At 46.8% G+C, this 15,869-nt stretch overlaps 1 pseudogene; it reads left to right on the forward strand.

Annotated features, from left to right (window-relative positions):
* Positions 1–4,706: 4,706 nt before the first annotated feature.
* LOC144146613 (uncharacterized) lies at positions 4,707–11,803 on the forward strand (annotated as a pseudogene).
* The last annotated feature ends 4,066 nt before the right edge of the window (positions 11,804–15,869 follow it).

A 15,869-nucleotide genomic window follows, 5' to 3' on the forward strand; every position in this document is an offset into this window, starting at 1 on the left:
CATGAGCCTTCTGTAAGCAGACGCTTTTGGAAAGTGCCGACGAACAGGAGTAGACATGAAAGCTAACTGCAGCGTTTCTTTCGATGGAACTACCTTATACATCGGACTGAAGCCTTCGCAAGGACTGACAGCGTTCACCAAGCACACGAATCCGGGTCGCGTGGCGCAATTGCGCAGACAATCGTTGCGGGCAAGAAATATGAGCCTGGTAGTAGGTGCATTTTTTTGGAACGCCAATCCAAGCCTGCTATACAAACCAGGACTCTGTCCAAAATCTTTGCTCTCAAACGACACATGAGGCTCAACGCCCTTTACAACGCAAGGGAGCACTTCGCTTTTTGTTAAACCAGCCTCGAGCTCCGACAGCGTGTCGATAGGGTTAGGGGAAACCTTTACAGCGATGTGAGACGTGAGCTCACCACGAAAATAGAAGGACACGGGAAAAACACTTAGCAGCCAGAAGCCTAGAAGCATTCGCTTGCATCGCATAGTGAGCTGGCGACTGCGCGTCCTGGTGAGCTCCCTGGAGATGGGAATTCCGGTTGATAAAAATGATGCCGAAATGAATAAGGTCAAATCTAAGAGATATTTTCGCGCACAAGTACAACCAAACTCTGTGTAGTGTAGAAATGATAGTGCCAAGCAGAATATTGCCATGGTGATAAAGAGCACAGCAAGCGCTCCTTTTGAGTGCACCAAAATGTGAACAAAAGACACCACGGATTTCCCTTTCCATGCATAGAAAGCTTCATGTTGATATTCTAAGCTGGTTGGGGATGTGTGCATACCGAACAGCCAATCTTGCACAGGAAACATATTCAGTAAGACGTCAGCGTTGCAGTGCTTCACCCAAATCTTCCAATTAAGGTCACCTGTGCATGTTTGGAATACTGTTGAAACGTTCAGCAATCGGAGAGCCGAATGAATTATGTCAAAGATTGGGATCTCACACGTGTGTTTATATGTCTCGTTATATTCGTCCAGTCGCCAGCACCCAAGAATAATTGTGCGTCCATTGAGGGAAGCACTCCATCCTAAATGGTCGCTAGTCCTGTAAGTATCACAATTACGAGATATGAGTTTGGCTTTGACTGTTGAGGAAATAGATTTTTTGGACTTCCTTCCGTGTTCCGGCCATTTAACACGGAAGCAAACTGAGTACTTATCGCTAGGTTTGAACAATCCTTGAAAGATCACGTTACGCTGACCCCTTTTTTGAAATATTACATAGTCAGCTGAATAAAGCCAATTCGTGTTGGACTTTCTTAACAGGCACCTTTTTGTTTCATTCGAGCCAATTAATAGCACTATTACAGATCTGCCATAAGACAATGTATTTTTTTCTATCGTAGCACGGAAACCGTCACCACAGAGTGACCAAAATGCGTACTTGTTTGGTGAATCCCGAATCAGCCACAAGAATGATTGGTTCTGATATTTTCCTGACGTCAAAACAATTACATTTTCCGATCTTCGTAACTGGGTTTCTAGTGAAATTGACGTATCCTCCGTTTCCGTCTCCACAAGACTTGAAGTGTAAGCTTGCTTGCAAAGTATTACAATTACGAATACACCATTTAGCTTACTGAGCACATGGCTACCTATCAGAATTCCCCTTGCCGAGAACATTTGTTGGGAAATTATAAATAGTTAGATAACTGTTGAAGCCAAAAATATAAAGATCCTGGTGTATTGGGAGGCGTTTGAGATTGCTTTTTAGCAGGTATGCTAGTTGGTAGTCGTAAGCTATATTCAAATACCAGACAAAAACACTTCTTACGGTAAAAATTTAGGCGCTCTTAGCTCCTTGCTATTTTTACATCTGCTATCTAAAATCCGGCAGAAGCGCCAAAAGCAACCAGGGGCCAAAAGCAACCACACGAATATAGAGGTCCTTTTAAGGATTTCTTAAGTTCTATGGCGAAAGCGTGTCAACAACGTCCCGAACTCCAGTAAAGGTTCCCTTATAATGGCTGCAGTACGAGGTGAGCAAACGGAAGTTAGTGAAGGCAAATGAACTAAACAAGAAACGCACACAAGCCACAGTCAATCCAAGCGTAGATCGTTTACTCCCTATTATGAAATAGACTCGACTGCTACACATGTGATGCCCCAGAATTTTTATATCAACTCACAAATTGCCGCTTTTTTGTTGTGCACGCTTTGCACATCTGCCAGGAACGTAGTGCGGGAATTTTACGTTTTAGCATTAAATACTTATGTTACTTTTGTCAAATGTTCCAGAGCTTTAGTTTAAAACTTTCAATTTTTTCTTGCGCAAACCAGAAAGACCTGAAGTTGTCCTCGCAAAGGCGTGACGTTGTCCTCCCCGATTGCTTCTGATCTTGAGCAGCAGGCGTAGGTAGCTCTTGTCCCAGACGTTCTGGCGTGGTTGTTGCGGTGGTCCGTTAGAGCCGGAGTCCTTCGCCTTCGTAGATACTACCTCGACTGATGTTGTGCTTCGCAAGGAATATTGCGTGACAAACCTTATCTCCCACAGGAATTGAAACAATGGCGATGCGTGATTGTTTGGTCCTTCAGTTTCTTTCTCCACTTTATTTCGGCACTGTTTCTGTTAATCTAGAATATGAACGCTTTACAACGCAGAGTTGTACCGCCCCCATAACAGTCGCTATGAACTTCGGGTCTCATCCACGCTAATTTCGGGTGCGATATTGACTGTTTCAAATGATATTGCGTGTACACCGCCCGTGTGTCGTATTAATTGAAAGCGAAAACGTCTTTCACACGTATATCGTGTTTCACGCTTCGTATATCGTGTTTTACGCTCCCTTGTGATATATTTTCACGGGCATTGCGCTGCATGATTTTAACCCTGCAGCCATACAACTTCTTAACATACGGACTTGACCGCCATGGCAAGTTGAGGCACGGTAAACATGTGTCTAAAAAGACATCATGCACGCACAGCACACGTGTGAAAGCATCGCGAAGCAACAATTTCAGTGTGTTGATTGATTTTCGTCCATTTTGCTGAACGCTTAATTAGGTCGACGCCTAGGGCGTCGTACTTAATTTGTGTTGTAGTACAACCTTAGCGGTAGATGCACACAGCCAGGCTTGATCGATATGGTTACTTGCGCCAGGATCAACTTTGTTTGCGTCGGAACGTATTGTTCCTGAAGTACCAGCACGTGTTTGCAATAGAAAGTAGCGCGCCCTTGTGTCCATTTACTGCGGCTCACCCTTCTTTTTTGACGTTGCCTCTGCCGTTGCAAAACATGTTTTAATTTATTAGTTCGCACTTCGATCACTGCGTTCGTTCTGCGCAATCGGACTCAATTGTTGTGGTCACTTGCGGCCTGATACAGCCCGCGTGTTTAACTTGTATAGATTGCAAGCTGCCTTGATCACACAAAAATATCCCCGTATCTTCTCATACCTTGTTAATTTTGATTAATTTTGTCGCTCTATTTTTAAAGCGCCGGTGTTGCATGCTGCAATTATTTGCAGAGAATTGTCTTACTTTCTTCATATCAGAAATGCGCTATCTACGCACCGCCTTTCTGCATTACATAAATTTATATTATTCCTAGCCGGGGGGACACGGATCGATTTCTCAAAAGGTTGATTCATATACCACTCTCAGCCACGTATGTGCCCCAGCGGTCATTCGTGTTTTAATCAGAACACGTTCTTTAAGAATACTGACTTCTAAGTCTCGCCAGGGATGAAGAAATTTTGTTACCAGGGAATTGTTTTTTCATAGCTTATCCACAGCAAACTTCTGTGCTACCTTTTTACTTCCAAAAAGCGCAGGCTATATGCGATGTTGTCTAGAGTTATGCGAAGCTTTCAGAGATCGCGTACAACACCAGACGAACTAATCTAGGAGCGAGCGTATTCTACCTACATTCGTTCTTTTATTTTTTTTAATTATCAGGATGGTTTACTGAACTGCGATTGCACTCTCTAGTGCAGTACCCACACTGGCATTCTAGGGCAGTCTAATTTTCGCGTTCAGTCAACCCTCTCCAAATTGAAACTGTTTCGGCCATAGGTGAATGGTGCAGTGGGACAGACGGCGGTCTCATAATGCGAGGGACCCATTTTGATTCCGACACCAGAAGCGTTTTCCTCCACATAGGATTATCGCCATCGTCAGAGAAAATTGGCCTTCCTTCACTGCGTTTTTGGTTGCACGACAGAAACATTTGGGAGACGGCGTAAGCTCTGCTTTATAAACGCATACGGCCGAACACAGATATATAAAACTCCAAGGGGATCGCAAAATATCTCGATACATCGACAATTGGAAATAGAAAATATGCGCATCTGAAGCTTATCTGAAAACTCCGGACATCAGTGAAAGCTTTTCGTAACCTTGACAAAACAGTAGCTTACCGATTCTAGTCCGGTAATCCACGCTGTGCTGAGGCGGCCCGGGCGGGCGTCACAAGGAACTCCTGATCCGCGAGCTGGCCACTGCGCAGCAAGCTCTCCGACTGCTAAGGGTGTGTGGTTGTGGGGTTGGGGGATTGGGAGGGCACGTCCAAACCAAATGAGTTGTCAGACAACTTGAACCCATTTACAAATATAATTCTTCACACCACTCAGCCCATTCAAGTGGACGCACACTTTTGTAGCTGTTCCTAGCTGCGTCGAGATGTCTTGAAGACAACTTGTGTTTCATGGGTCCGATAATACGTTGAGTATTATATCTTTTTTAATATATTTTGTTTTCCATGGCGCTCGCGTATTGCACAGGCGACGTGCTGTATACGTGTCCCGTGCTGTACCTCGCCGAACACGTCTCGTCGAGCCTGAACAACAGTGTACACAGCTACGTATTCGACCACAAGCCCAGCTTCAGTGTCTGGCTAGATCCCGTGGCGGCTCAGTACGAATATATGGACATCGTGTTTGGTGTGCCGCTACGCCAGGGACTGGGAACGCCACAAGAGCAGGGGCTAAGCCGGCGACTGATACAACTCGTGGCTAGCTTCGCAAGGAACAGGTATGGGCACTTTGTATTGCGTTAATGCATACTAACAAGCCTGAGAACACCTGAGCGATTTTTCGACGTTTTGAATGATTGGCATGCGCGCATATTAATCAAGGTGGTACGCTATTTATGTCAGTGTTCGAGGCTGCAGTTTTGACCCGATCATGGAAGCAGACATCGAACTGCGACACCTCTGAATCCTACCAGAAGCATCGTTTTAGAAAGAAATACCTTCAATGACCCACCTGCACCTTAACGTTGAGGCGAACGCCTTATATGTACCATCGTTCATCGACCTTCAACGTCCTTAAGCCAACCATCACTTTAAAGAGATTCACCTTTAGAAGGAAAATAGCACGCGAAGCATTCCATAGCAGAAGGCGTTCCCTAGCGCGAGAGTAAACTCGGCATTAGCAAAAGGTGGCCGTTCTCGCCAGTCCAATACCGATGAAGTGAGCGCAAGAACGCAGACGACCGATGGGGGGGGGGGGGGGGGGGGGCAAAGCGAAGCTGCTTTGGCTGAGTATTGAAAGTGGATATGTGTATGACGAAGATAATTTGTGTGGACGTCAACGTAAGGGTTGCTGGTGAAATTGTCACTTCAGAAGAGAGCGGAAGGTTTGTCGACGGAGAAATTAACGTTGTAAGAGAAATATGTGTCTACGGTGAAAATGCGAGAAAATGCACTGAGGTGGGCTCGGTGACTGCGCAGCAGCGCAGTTCACTAACCGGTTTGCCTTTGCCATGCAGATCTACGCCCTCTTCGCCGCAGCCCTGATTTCTGGACTCGTGCTGCCCCAATTTGCAGCCTGACCGATTGCAGCGACTCAGAATTGCGGGATCGGCGCAGGCAACTGGTCACGCCACTTCGCTCACGCTTCGGCGTGTACGGAAGCGCCACCCCTCCTCCTTTCCTGCCCTCGCGGATTCCTGGATTCATCATGGAAAACAGCATCGCCACCGACATCATCCGCCGCCTCTCCTATAAAAGACCATCACTGTCCGCCTGCCCTCTGTGGGCTCGGTGACTACGCAGCAGCGCAGTTCACTAATCAGTTTGCCTTTGCCATGCAGGTCAGTAATTCCCACAGTCTATTCGCTAAAAAATCTAGTAATTACTTTTTGATACAGTCACCGAGCCCACAGCGTTGCATTGCCATTGCCGCTGAATGCGCGAGTGTCATTTATTCCTTGTTGCTCCAAGCCGGTGACGTTGAAACAAACCCCGGCCCTGGTACCATTGAAGAAGTTTCCACCGAATTAAAAAAATTATCCGCTGGTCAATCCACCGTTCTCACGGAACTAAAGGAGTTGAAAGATCAGCTGCAATCCACTGATAAAGTAATAACAGACTTAAGTAAACGGATAACAGATCTTGAGAGCCACTTCAAGTCCCTTTCATCTCTTAAAGTTGAAATGGACAGCTTAAAGGCTACCACATTTTCAGATGTCCCACCATATAGACAGCTTATCAGCCCGAGTGGACGACTCTGAAAATCGCTCCCGCAGGAACAATTTAATATTCTATGGCATTCCCGACACTAACCCTTCCGAACATTTTACTGAACCAGAAAAACTAGTAATTGCTCTTTGTGCTAATCATATGGAGCTGAATATTGAACCAAAGGATATAGACAGAGCGCATCGTCTTGGCCGTCACGCTGTAGACAAGGAAAGACCGATAATTGTAAAATTTAATACTTTTAAAACAAAGGACAAGATTCTTTCAAAAGGCCGCAAACTCAAAGATACCGAATACAGCGTTGGCGAAGACTTTTCCGCCACAGTTCGAATTGCTCGCAGGCATCTTATCGGTTTCGCAAGGTCCTAGTCCTGTCCATTTATGTTTACCTTCAAAACCCTACGCATGGGCACAAAACGCTACATATTTGACGAATCGGCACAAACGGTTAAAGAGTTACTATAGCTAGTGTTGAATCTCCCAATGGGTATGCGCCACACCATCACCATCATCGTGTAGACCCTGCCTTTAAAGTGATTCATCACGTAGCGGTCAGCCATGACCCCGAACCCTGCTGCCTGTCTCCTTCTTCCGTTAACATTCTGGTGCCGTTAAACCCGGGAGGATGACCGCACACGACGAAGGAGACCACCGACGTCCCCTCCGGCTTGAGGTACCCAGAACCCCGTTCCTTTGACTGCTGTTTCTGCTGATCACCCCGCCCTCAGCCGGAGGTCGGCATGGCTGGCCCAGACCGTACAGTGACGATGGACAGTAAGTGTCGAATAGATAAGCTGCGCCGGCAGCAACGCATCTTTCGCGTAGCTACTGAAAGACTGCTCAAGGCAGCGAATGAGCTTCTGGAAGCCCCGTCTCCATCTCCGCACGACTTGCAAGCGACCATTGATCTGCTTGAGAGCAAAGATGCCACAATTTACGAGATAGACCAGAACATTATCGATATTATTAACCATGAGGAAGTCGAGCGCGAATACTTCGAGGCCTTGGCGTACCGAGGAGGTATATGCCGCGCCCTCAACCGGCTCCGCAATGCCTTGAAGGTCTCAAGGGCACCCTGCATGATAGGCACCACCAATGCCACTCCTAGCAGGCCACATTTCCCTCGACCATTACCCATTATGTCCAACGACGTTCGCACGGCAACCCGTGGAGGCGACCCCTCTCACGTCCACTTACATACATCAACCTTGCAAGTTGTCTCACCAACGATGCAGGTTAGCACGGTTAACGGTGAGCTGGCTCAACTGCAAACGCTCGGGAACCATTTCGAGGTGATGTCCCATGGCCACACGGTCTTGTCCGACATGCAGCGGCCAGAGACTTCGACGTTCACGCCCATCACGCGAGGAAAACCTAGCGAGAACCCCCTCTGCCGTTTCCCGTACATCGCGACGTCGGAAATCTCTACTTCTAACAACAGGAGGCGAAGAGCTAGTCCGCAGAACTGCTCCAGTACGGCAGTGCAAAAACCGGTTATGTCCAACGTGACGTGCGACGAGTGGAAGCTCTTTTTGCCCCTGCGAGAACGGGAGAATACGATACAGACCAATACCGTGAGCATTTCGTCTGCTAGCGCCTCCGAAGTTTCCGTCAAAGGGCAAGCCATAGTAACAGCTGAAGCTTCACTTTTCCGAAATGACGCACTGTCGAGCGTACGAAGAAACGATAAGCTTGGTGAAAATGATAAAGCGCCTGTCGCCGTCAAAGAAGGTTCAGCGGAAGCAACCCGAGCAGACGGCAGAAAACGTGAAGTCGCGGATGTGAAAGAAAAGGTCGAAAGTCAATGGTATGTGTTCGAATACATCTTTGTTCCCGACTTCATGAAGGATGAATCCTTACCGGACCTTCCTGGAAGCCAGCTAGCTGCGTTCGTAGAAGTATTCCAAGAGGGTGCACCTAAGCTCCAATATGAGTCCTTGCTTGTTACTGAACATGGAAAGCCTAAACCACCCTTGATGACCCTTTCTCGTCCCAGCGAGCAGACGCTGACGCCTGGTCCGAGAGCAGCCGACCCATATGCTGACTTGGTTCTCATCGAGAAAATGTGCTCGCCAGAGTCGGAAACCGATAAAATGCAAACACGGGGCAGGCACAGGACCGACCAGAATCCACCGACCGACTCGTTGCATCTTAGCTGCAGGTACAATGAACGCTTGAGACTTTCACGACAACAGCTTCAGCGAAATACGTACTCCACTGAACGACTGGAAACGTCTCAGCAGGCTTGGAGTCTTCTTTTGTTGTCGGCTGCTGCACCTTGGTGGCGTTTGGCTGTAGTGAAAGCTGCGAGACGATGGATGCACCGCTGGAGACAAAAAAGGAACAGCATTTGCGGGCAGCTTCACCAGGATTGACATTATGGACCGGAAACAAATTGTTAGCATGGTGGATTGCTTGTTCGGCGTCCGTACAGCGTTTCTTTTTAAGGCCCGATACGAACGTTGCGGGCGCGGGAGGATGTTGAATCTCCCAATGGGTATGCGCCACACCATCACCATCATCGTGTAGACCCTGCCTTAAAAGTGATTCATCACGTAGCGGTCAGCCATGACCCCGAACCCTGCTGCCTGTCTCCTCCTTCCGTAACAGCTAGTTCCTCGCAATCGTCACGTGCGTCATGGCCCCAGATCCACCCCACGCCCACTACTTTCCCTCTCAGTTATTTTTACTAATATACGCAGTTTTCTACCAAAGCGAGACGTCATTTCTAATCTTGTTTCCTCGTCGAGCAGTAACATATTAGTTTTATCAGAAACGTGGCTATACCGTGACATCAGCGACCATGAAGTTCTAGCAGACCTTCCAAATTTTACAGTATTTCGCAAGGACCGTAGAGATAGGCGAGGCGGAGGCGTAGCTATTGCAATCAGCAAAGATATTTCTTGTAATGCAATTAACGTTCAGACTGACCTCGAAATTATATGGCTTCTTTGCCACGTCACTCCTGAAACTGTTTTAATTTGTGCCTGCTATAGACCTCCCCACAGCACTCCCGATTTTGCTCGTAACCTTAACCACATGTTAAATGATTTAACTACTGCATACCCTAACCCCCGCATTCTCCTTTTTGGGGATTTCAATCATACTCTCATTGACTGGGTAAACCAAATTACTTTGACGTCAGGAGAACCCGAAGCGCACGACTTTCTTGACATGTGCCTTAACTTTAACTTAACCCAATTTGTAACAGAACCAACTCGCGTAACTCATATGTGCGCCAATACCCTTGATTTAATACTAACGGATCACCCTGAGAGCTTTTCGTCCATTTCATATCTTCCAGAAATTAACGATCACAAGGTAATTCATGCTGAGTTTACGTTGAAACCGGTGTCTCGTCAGAAAACTAAAAAAACTATACGTCTTTATGACAAAGGAAATTACACAGCTATCACTGATGAACTCCGCTCTTTCTTTCCATCATTCGAATCATTATTCCAAAATAGATCAGTGCAAGGTAATTGGAAATTATTTACGGACAAAGTGGATTATCTTGTGAGAAAATATATACCCACATTTAATTTCCAGGCCGACACTCAAAAGCCCTAGTTCACCAAAACATTAAAACCCCTGGAAAACAAAAAGAAACCCCTCCTTCGTTCAGCCAAACAGAAGGAAATCCAATGCGCATGGGAAAAATACTATGTAGCTGAACATGACTACCTAGGAAAGATATGCGAAGCAAAGCACTCTTTCAATAACTATTACTTGCCGAACATTCTAAAAAGTGACCCACGCAAGTTTTTTGAAATAATCAACCTTCACCCAACTCAATCGACTAACTTCACCGATGATGCCGGCAGAACAGTGAGTGACGTTGATTGTGCAAGACATCTTTAATAACGCATTTGGATCAGTGTTCACAAAAGAAATAGACCTTCCATTTTTCATGCCGACTTCATGCCATCCATCACATTTTCCGTGTCCGGTATAATATCTGTAATAAACAACCTAAAGCTGTCGTCCTCCGCTGGTGTAGACAATATTAACTCCAAGTTCCTTAAAAACACTGTAGATGTCTGTGCCGAATACTTATGTTTATTGTTTTCGCAGTCACTCGCAACAGGCCAACTGCCCGACGATTTGAAAAAAGGGAAGGTCATTCCAGTCTTCAGAACCGGTTACAAAAACTCGCCTCTAAATTATCGTCCCTTCTCCTTAACTTCGGTGCCTTGCAAAATCATGGAACACGTCATATTCACTCACATTATCAGTTTTCTTGACAAGGTTATTTTTTTCATCCTGCACAATATGGCTTCCGAAAAGGGTTTTCATGCGAAACTCAACTAGCCCTTTTTGTCCATGACCTTCATTCCAATGTCGATAATAACCTTCAAACCAACGCCATATTTCTAGATTTCACCAAAGCATTCGATAAGGTACCCCATAAACGCCTGTTACTGAAACTTTCCCACTTAAACTTACAACCCGCAGTCTTAATCTGGATCCAAGAATTTTTAAATAACCGTTCCCAATCTGTCCTTGTAAATAATCAGCTCTCCAATTTTATTCCAGTTACATCAGGTGTCCCTCAGGGTTCCGTTCTTGGCTCCTTGTTATTTCTAATATATATTAACGACCTCCCAACGAACTTAACTTGTAACATACGCATGTTTGCTGATGACTGCGTTTTGTACCGCACAGTAACTAATGTATCCGATCAAATTAGCCTCCAATGTGACCTTAACCAAGTACAGCGTTGATGTGAACACTGTCAAATGGAACTTAATCCTAACAAATGTAAACTTATGTCGTTTCAGCGTCGCCATAACCCGCTGACCACTTCCTACATAATTTCTAACACTAATGTTCAACTTGTGCAATCATACAAATACCTTGGCCTAACTTTGTGCAGTGACTTAACTTGGACTGAGCATATCCGGACTATCATCGCAGCTGCTAATCGTACTCTCGGCTTCCTAAAACGTCATCTGCACAACGCACCTCACCATGTAAAATTACTCGCTGATCAATCCCTCGTAAGAAGCAAGCTCGAATATGCATCGTCAATGTGGAACCCACACCACGCGTATCTCATTACTGCACTCGAATCACTTCAAAACCGGGCTACTAGATTCATTCATTCCTCATATGCCTATCACATTAGCGTGTCATCTTTAAAAGTAGAAATTGGCCTGTCCCCTCTGTCTTCCCGCCGCCGCATTGCTACCCTTTGCTTGTTTGATAAACTTTTTCATAGTCCACTTGCAATCGAACCTTACATCTCCCCCCCCCCCCCACCCATTTCGCAGATCACATCGCATTGGCCATATCTTTCAAGTTACCCGTAAACGTTCCCGCACCGTTACTTTTGCTGCCTCATTTTTTGTTCGTGCAGCAAAAGACTGGAATGACCTTCCCCACCATATTGCAGCAATCACCTGTCCATCAACATTTATGCATAGCGTCACAAGCCATTTTTCAAACTAATTCATGGCTTTCTTGTATGTTTTTTTGTAACCCCACCCCTTATGTGATGTCCCCCCGGGGACCTTTAAGCTAATAAAATAAAATGAAATGAAATGAAAAGAACATAAGACGACGTGCACAATGTGTATGGCTATTGAAAGCATCGCCGCTCTGGCTTCAACCTTCAAGCCATCTTAAAGATAACAGAAGAAACCCTGTGCATTTTTTTCGGTTGTTTGCATGTCACACGCGCCCGAATCATTGCAACGGCGACATCTTTCTCGCAGGGCGCTCCCGGAGTTGAGTGACGGAGCCACGTGGCCAGAGTTCTCGGTCTCGACAGACAACGAGACGGTCCACATCACGCTGGGCGGCTACACACTCTCAGCGGGTTCACGCTGGGACCACTGCAGCCGCATTAGGCCGCATATCTTCTACTAGGTCGTGTAAAGCCACAGCACGCAGCCAAGACGTCGTGGGCGGGCTCCTTCGTGGGCTCTGCGAGGCCGTCCCCTGCCGCCTGTTGTGTCTGAACTATGGCCTCAGGCTGCTTCATATATACCCAGCTCATGCTTTTTTAATTTTTATCAATTCATGTGTATTTTATGTGCGGTATCATCGCATTTATAGTTTTCCACTTGTTCACTTGCTGATGTCGAAACGTTATAAAGCATGCTCCCCAAATCAGTTTCTTCATGCAATAGATATTATCATCATCACCGTCAGCCGGTCTATGCCCACTGGAGGGCAAGGGCCTCTACCATAGATCTGCCATTGTACCGGTCCTGTGCTATCGGCGAACAATTTATCCCCGCAACCTTCTTGATCTCATCTGCCCATACATCTGCCATAGATATGGAGCGAGCATGCGCTCATGGCGTCAGTTTGGGGATGCAGGAGGTCCCGCGCTTCGGTAAGGTCACGCAGCAAGACATTTCAGCGAGGCGAGAGGACGTGTACGCCTGTCCAATAAAGCCTGCGAGCTAGGCGGCCGAGTGATTGCATAGCTGCAGGGAGCCGAGCCCCTATAGTTTGCTGTATCTAGCATAACCCAAGCGCAGTGGGGAAGTGGCTATGGGGGCGATCTTAGACGACTACTTGGCTCAATCAGGTCACAACAGAGTCAAAAGGCTTCATTACACAAGACGGCGGGTGTTTGTATATTCTCATACACAGACAGTAACTATAGAGCTTACAATGTTATAAAACTAAGATTCACTACGTAATACTCTCAATAAGTTTTCAAAGACGACATCCTTTGTCGTGCTAGTTTAACCGGAAAATTTGGTCCATCTATGTCTGTCGACTCTCTGTCTGTTATTCGAGACAGCCACTCGGCCAAGAGATAAAACAATCCTGAAACAAGAAGTTTATATAGGAAAAACCTTCCAAACCAATAAATGAAGTGCCTTACTTCGTACCTGGTAACATTGTCGGGCAAAGAGAGCACATTCGGCATGTTCGAGGCAACAGATCAGTGCGTAACTGGTATAGGCCGTGTTCCTTTATTTTAAAATAAATCTTCGCTCGATATTTACGATAGCAAGTGAAAAAATATGCGTTGAAAACAAATTCTAACACAAACATAGAGAAAAGCTCGCGCTCGAGCATTGACCTCGTGGTTGCATTCCAAGTCCAACAGTAACAAAAGGATGTGATGGATCGCACGCGAGCAGCGGAGCGCGGGAAAATTGAATTGACTTGAGCGAATTTAAGTCGTATTCTTCGTCAGAGGAACGAGACGAGATGGGAAAAGCCGGAGTGGTGGGAGGGGGATAGAAGGGGCATTCACGTTGCCGGGACGGCATAAGGCTGTCCTCTTTCCACTACATTTGCAACGAAATGAGCAGATACGCGGTCATAATGTTTAATGAACTACGCTCGCAACCAAATAAAAACACCATGACCAAGCTCCCAAGCAGTAAATGCACGCAGTCTAGCGGCCATTTCAAGTTCCTAAAGAAAGAGTTAGGTTCTCCTGAGAAACATGAACAATTATACTCTTAACTATAAACATTTTGAAGTTCATTACTCTGTAGCATGTTACCAGGTATATCACTACCCTTTTTTTTAAAAAATTACACCATCTTCCCGCGACGGGAACCATGGGGTAGATGCGGCGCATCGGGGGTTGCCGTTACGTTTCCGTTATGTTAGCGTGGGGATTGCTGTTGTTGTGTGTCCTATTTACACAGCATGTTCACCCCCGATGCGTCGCATCTACCCCATGGTTCCCCTCGCGGGAGGATGGTGTAAATTTTTTAGTCTCCATTTCAAATCATCGGCGGTCACCGGAGGATGTCATCGGAGGAGCGCCAGCGGAACGACTGAGCGGAGCGGCGCAGTTACCGCGTTTATATTTACGGTGAGGGGAATGAGAGAGAGCAGCGCAGAGCAGCGCATGCGCGTGTGTTAACCCGCACAAACCGCCCAGCTGGCACGGCGACGGAGCGAGCACAGCTGAGCGCTAACACGCAGATGGCGCTGAGGTGAGAGCGGCGCTAGCGCGCAGCTGGCGCGGCGAGGAGAATGGGGGAGGGATGCGGACGCTACCGGACTACGGCGGAGAGACAAGGCGGGTGAAAGAGATGCTTCGCATCTAAGATATATCATGTACAGTTCTCCTGCCGTGTTACTCATGTGCGCCACTTGGTGGTAAGACCTCGAAACCCAACAAATTGAAGCACCATACTTTGGCTTTCCGCGCTCTATGCACCGACGAATGCCACCATTGCAGATGGACGTGTGCCTGTCCTTAGGATGCCTTGGTGGCTTGACAGCCACTTATAGTCTACGTGAGCTTTTAAATGCAGAGCATTTCAGTAACTCACGATGTCACCCGCGTTGACGTCCGTAGTCCGCACCGTCGCACCCCTCCCTACTATATAAAAAATCACGCGACAACAGCAACGAAAGATGGTGATGATGATGTCCTCAAAGATTTTGGCACGCACCGACAAGGGGGGATTGGCCAGGGCTAAATCGGTTGTTCCACTAGCTAGGTTTCACGTTCTGCTTGGAACGCACGTGGAGCACGGCCACGCGGTTCTGTAAACCTTGAAGTCGGCCGCCTCGATTCACGCGCGTCACCACTGTACTGCAGCGCTGGCATCGAGGAACCCGGCGTGTAGCAGTGGAACGCGGTAAATTCTAATCGCTTTGTGCAAACCCTTGGTGTGTTTACCTTGGGATGAGCGCGACGGTACACGAACAGCATGAGAGGTGAGCGGGAAAGCAAAAGGGGGCATTTCCTTGTCAAATGTCTGCAAAGACTATCGTCTTTTGATGACAATTGCAACGGATGAAGCAGATACGCAGCCAATTTAAAAAAAACGCGTTATCTAGGATATCAATGTCCTCTAGCTTAGCTTACAGGGATGCGCCCTACCAGCAGGTTTTCAAGGGCACTCGCTTGCCACAAGCACATTTTGCCTACAGAGTCTGCTCCACAACACCTCAATTGCTGCTCCTCGGCTGCCTTCTCCATTAGCAATGCGACTCACTGGCATCAACATTAGGTCACACTTGTGGTCACAACAATGGGAATCAACATTTTTAAGTCAAAGTTGCTTACCGTTAGTTCTAAACAATGGGCACTTTTCAGGGTGGGGAGAGAGAATAAACTTTATTAAATGAAAGGATGCAAGTGGTTGGTTTCCTCAGTTCAGGACCCCGTTGGATCGTCCAGCCGTTTCAGTCCGTTGGATCAGCCGAAACTGATCTCCGATGCTTCAGCTAACCAGTTCTCCCTCCCACTGCTCAAATGGGGGGTTAGAAATCGCTGTAATGGAGGGGTTAAGCTGGCACTTTCACACCATGTGATGCGGAACGCAGCGTGGAGTCATTGTCTCAAGTAAAAAGTCGGACTCAAGTAAAAAGTCGGAACATGGCCTATGGCTCGTATGTATATTTAGTCTGGAAATGTAATTACACACATTTTATAACTCATTACGTAATATCTGCAGCCATCTATGAAACAACTACGCAACACGTCTCAATAGAAACACCAAA

This window comes from Haemaphysalis longicornis, unplaced genomic scaffold, assembly GCF_048455015.1.
Source record: "Haemaphysalis longicornis isolate Haplotype H1 unplaced genomic scaffold, Haemaphysalis longicornis Haplotype H1 scaffold_7, whole genome shotgun sequence".
NCBI lineage: Eukaryota > Metazoa > Arthropoda > Arachnida > Ixodida > Ixodidae > Haemaphysalis > Haemaphysalis longicornis.